This window comes from Podarcis erhardii (genome assembly GCF_964252035.2).
Source record: "Podarcis erhardii genome assembly, chromosome: 5".
Classification (NCBI taxonomy): domain Eukaryota; kingdom Metazoa; phylum Chordata; class Lepidosauria; order Squamata; family Lacertidae; genus Podarcis; species Podarcis erhardii.
This window is the reverse complement of record NC_138509.1, coordinates 41,734,730-41,739,729: the sequence shown is the minus strand read 5'-3', so window position 1 is coordinate 41,739,729 and position 5,000 is coordinate 41,734,730. Positions and strand designations below refer to the sequence as shown.

General features: G+C 46.8%; 1 protein-coding gene across 23 annotated transcripts in view; it reads right to left on the bottom strand.

The window, feature by feature from the left end:
• The window catches only part of EBF3 (EBF transcription factor 3), a gene marked incomplete at its 3' end in the record, with an annotated part of 663,555 nt that overhangs the window by 634,255 nt on the left and 24,300 nt on the right, over positions 1-5,000 (bottom strand). Inside the window, exon 1 of one of the 23 annotated variants that reach the window (XM_081863262.1) lies at positions 1,493-2,741. The exons of 21 other annotated variants lie outside the window; for them this stretch is intronic. Of the gene's footprint in view, positions 1-202; positions 1,032-1,492; positions 2,742-5,000 lie in introns of those variants that run through there. One more of the 23 variants, XM_081863261.1, reaches the window with a different exon arrangement.

Sequence of the window (5,000 nt, the reverse complement as noted above, 5' to 3'; positions counted from 1 at the left end):
GTTTTTTTGGCGCGAAAAAGGACACCCGCTTATTTATTTATTTCATTCGTCGCGTTTCCCCCACGCGCCAGGGCCAACGCTTTCTTCGCCAGCACCTAACCACATTGCACGACAATAAAACGTTAAATTAGGCGCGGGGGTGGGCAGGACGGGGGGGGGAATAAAATATTTCGTTTAATGATCTATTTCAGTCTTTGCTTACCTGTCAAAGAACCATTTGTCAACGTCACACATTATTTCCCCTCATGCCTTCCCTTTTTTCCCTGAAGCTGAGCGGGGAGGGGAGGCGGGCGGAAAGGCTAGCACTGAGGCGAAGGAACCTTTTCCGGCATTGCAGGAGCCTGGCAATCCTCACCCTTAACCACATTGCCTTGGACTGCAGTCAACAAGCCCACCTCTTTCAAGTAGATGCATTTAGGATCGGGGGCGTAATTAAAAGGGCTTTTTTCTTCTTCGCCTCCTTCCTCTCCTGCTACTACCTCTTTCCATGCCCGTTTCCATTTCTCTCTCACACACATACATACACTGCCATATTCTGAGCACAGAACTGCTCCAGTTCTACTTGATCCGGGGAATGTGTCTCCCTGATCTCAGCTGGCATGTGTAAAATTAGCAGGATATTCCAAATATGCCCCCGTCAGATGCAGGCCGATCCAGATCGTAACAAGCAAAGGTTTTGAAGGGAATGATAGCAATACAAACGTCCTACTGTTGAGCAACACTGTCAGCTGGAAATCTGCGTGAGGCAAACCTGGGCGCAATTCCACACGCTTTTTGTTTTGTTTGTTTTGTTTAAGCAAATAAATGAATGAAAGGGGGACCCCCAATTAAGACCTAAATTGCCCTTTCCTCCCTATACGTTAGCCCCTCCTTCCAACATCATTCCCATTTGGCTTCTATGAAGCAGTCCCTATTGATGAGAAACTCCCATGAAAAACCAATACAAGCACTGTATGGTGCAGGTTTGTAAGATCGGGCCTTTTCCCAGCCAGGCTTTTCCCTATAGGGAACCAGTTGGATGTGATCGACTTTCGTCTTACATACACACTTTGACACGGCCAAAAGCTGAGGTGGCAGCTTTTTGATTGTTTTTGCTTTTTGTTGGGGCTTTTTTCCAAATTTACCTTTTTAAAAGCTGTGTCAGAAAAAGCTGCAAATGAAAAAAAAATGTAATATATAAAAAAACAATTTTGTGGTAACATGTTATTCCAATTAGAAGCATTAGCGCTATACTTTATACACCCCCTGGGGTTTGGATTAACAAGCAGCACCAAAAGAAACATTATTCCTTACCTAAAAGCACAAAGCTTTGCCTTAGTTTTTGGACTCAAGGAAAGTGCCGTTTGGACAGCACTGGTTTCCAAAAGTTTCAGTTACAAGATTATTAACTCTCAAGTCTTTGCACTCAGACCTTAGAACATTCTCAACGGTTAAAGAATACAGCCTGCCAATTTTATTTTATTGTATTTTTGTTAAGTTTGGAGCTTGTTACCTGCTCATTAGAAGGGCTTTATGGCTATTGCTCATGCAGGGATCATGATCCAAGCCTGTTCTTTTTCCAAAAAAGCACTAAGTTCATTGCATCATTTAAAGGACAAGGGTGGTATATTAATTAGAAGCAGCAACCTAAAGATGGGACGCCACAACACTTTTTGTGGTCATGTCAATGCCAATGCTTTTCAACGGCTCCAACCTAAGAGCAGCGTGATAGGTGAAACCAGATGGACTGGATGCAAAGGACTGAGTCTTTTATAGGAGAAAGAGGGGTTCCCCAGTCACTGAGGCTGTGGCCCTTTCTTATATATTTTATGAGGCATTCTTTCCCAAACAGCGTCCCTTACAGCGGGTTACGGCGCATTTTGATTTAGGTACGAAAGCGGCTATTTCCCTCCGTCTCCCACAACACACACACACACACACTTTTCCTGATCAAAACAAGAAGTGTCTAGCCGCCTTGAGGAATCCCAGAAGCATGCACAACAATATGGTTATTATCGGCCTGATATTTGGGGAAGAAAGTGCTAATGGGCAATCTGGTGTTTATTTTGAAACTGCTAACAATGATTTTTCTTGGGTAAAAAAGGCAAGTGTGTCTGGGCACACGGTTGAGTGGGTTTTGAGCAGAGGCTCTAACAGATGGTGTGGAGCTATAGGTGCGCTTTCTCTCTCCCGCGCGCGCTCTGTCTCTCTCTCTCTCTCGCCCCCCTCCGCTCTCCAGACTTAGGGGAACCGTCGTGCCTGACCGGACTGTGAGCAGCAGCAGGAGGAGGAGGAGGAGGAGGAGCGGCGGCGGCGGCGGCAGCAGCCTGGCTGCACCAGGCAGCTCATGGAAAGGCTTTTCCGCTTTCTACCCGCTCCTGCCCCTCCCCCAGCCCAGCCTCCCCTGGAGAATGAGAGAGACACACAGAGCGAGCGGGGGAGAGAGAGAGAGAGAGAGAGCTCTCGGCGCGCGCTGCTTTTTGCCTCGCAGGCTCCCCTGGAGAGCTTTCCCGCGCGCGCCGGCTTCCCTTCGCCCATACAAGCGCCGCGTTCAAGGCTCCTTCCTCGAGAAGGCCGCAGCCGAGCTGTGCGTTTCCACAAGCCCCTACCACCTCGCAAAGAAATCGGTGCTTTCCTCTCTCTCTCCTTCCCTGCCTCGCCTGCTTTGCCTCAACGCCCCCCCCTCCCGCTTTTTCCCCTTCACACAGCCTGGGCCTCAGCCGTCTGTGCTCCATGAGGTCACTTGCTTCCATTCCCATTACTGCGGGCTCTCTCTCTCTTTTTTTTTGCCTCCTTTTGCAAAGGGGGCTGTGTGAGGTGGGAGGAAAAAAAAAAGGGGGGGGGAGGTTGGAAGAAGAACCGCTCGAGGCACACGAATACATGTAATTTCCAGGCCCCGCCATTCACCGCCTCGGCCACCACTCCTTTCCCAACACCAAGTGTGGGGAAGGCAGGCATCTCTTCTTTCTTTCCCCCCACCTACCTACTGCGTTTGCTACCCACTTTGAGCCACTTTTTTGCTTGTTGACAAGGCCACGGTGGGTAGCTTGCGCGTGTCCTTTTTCCCAAGGAAAGCCTGCAAAAGTCCTCGTCACTGAAGCGGGGACATGGCCTAGTTTCCCCCAAGTTGTCTAAAGCAGGTACCAGTGTGGAGAAGCCTGAAGAAATATATGACACCGCAGACATAACAAGCAGTCAGTGGCTGCGAATGTTTGTTGTTGCAGCACGCCATATAACTTCTGGTGATTGTTACTTCGCCTCTGATGAATCCGCGTATTTAGATGTGATTTATTTTTTATTTTGTAGCACCAACAGAAATCCATAAACTGTCGGTTCAGCGCCATTGACTCTTTGATCAGTTACTGGGCTATCTCTCCCCCTCCCCCTCTTTCCTCCCCGTCAGCGAAGAGAGATGAAAAGCCTGTATTTTCAGCACTGGTGCTACTGCAAAGATCCGTAGCTTCAATTACCAATAAAAGTGTGCTTGAAAATGTTAGCCTCTTTCCTTTCTCTCTCCCTCTCTCTCTCTCTATTCAAGAGCATCAAAACTTGCAGAGCTGCCTATAGTACCCTCTTAATTAGCCTACAGCGATTTCCGAAAACATTTAGCTGCTATGTACAAAGGAAATAAAAAGTCATTGTCAACTCGAGAGCGCTCCAGAGTTTAAAAGGGTGCCTCTCTGTAACCTATTGAAATAATTATTGGAGGGCACAACGCCTCCGTCTTTGTCAGAGGACTGGGGTTTGCCTGTCAGGTTGGGTTTTCTCCAAAAGAGCACCATTCATTTAACTGCGGAGGGCATTTAAATCTAACCCTATTTTTGTCAAGATCGCTATAAACTTTCTGGTGAGGAGTGGAGAGACTGCTTGGAAGCTTAACCGAGCTGGAATTGTGTCCTAGGCCACATATTCCCAAAGCCCTGCCCTTTGTTTTTGATACCTTTTACATTTTATTTTTTTCTTCTTATTATTTTTCAAATGATGCCAGAGAAAGCAAGTTTCTCTTCGTGCACCATTGCAAGGAGAGACAAAAAATGCACTGGGCATTTATTTACAGTACTAAACACCCCCGGAATTCTCTATTTTCTGAGGGGCACAAGTTCCCCTCGTTTACATGTGTGGAAACATTATCTTTTTTTCTGAAAAAAACCGGGAAAGCAGCAAATGACTCTCTCGGGAAAATAAAAGAAGATTTAAAAGTTGAGCCATCCAGTAGCTAACAGGCAGCTTTTGGGATGGGGGGGGACAGTTCCTTGCCTTTAATTGCCTTGGAGGAGTCCTGATAACACTGTAGTTATCCTCGAGAAAGTTGGCCAAGACAGGTTAAATAATTTAATAAGGACCTGCTTGTAATTATGTTATTTACAAGGGATGACAGAGGTTTGAGAAAGAAACAGGAGCTGATCTCAGGGAAAATGGACGGGTTTGGGTGACCCCTGGAGCATAGAGCTTGAATTATGGAGATGGGGGACTGCGAGGTGAATCCGGACTAGTGGAGAACAAGATGACTTTTCACCTCAACACATTTAACTTTTACATCCCAAATAAACGTCTCGCGAGACTAAATCATCCCATTTGAAAAAGAAAAAGAGAGGGCAGAGGAGAGGAGGAGGGAAGGAAAGCTGCTTCCTTCGATTCCAGCGCGTCCGGATTAAGAGACAATTTCCCTTTTTGTCATCGGTCTTAACAAAATTAATCCCCCAGGTTGTTTTAAAATAAAATTGAGGGAACACTGGAGCAGTTGCCCTCCCCGGTCACTTCTTCTTTCCCCGATATCAAGCAGATGGAAATCTGGCATTAAAGGGCAGCGCATTCATAACAGCTTCCTGATAGTAACAGTAATAATAATAAAACTAGTTTGCTTTCGAAGTATTTGTCAACCGTATGGGAATTTAGCTAACATGTCAAGGGGGCTCGGGGAAGGATAGGCGTGCCATCAAGAGCCAAGGAGAGTCCCATTCCCTCGGAGGTGGGAGTCAGACACAAACTCAGCAGCTCACACAACTCTTAAAAAAGCTTAA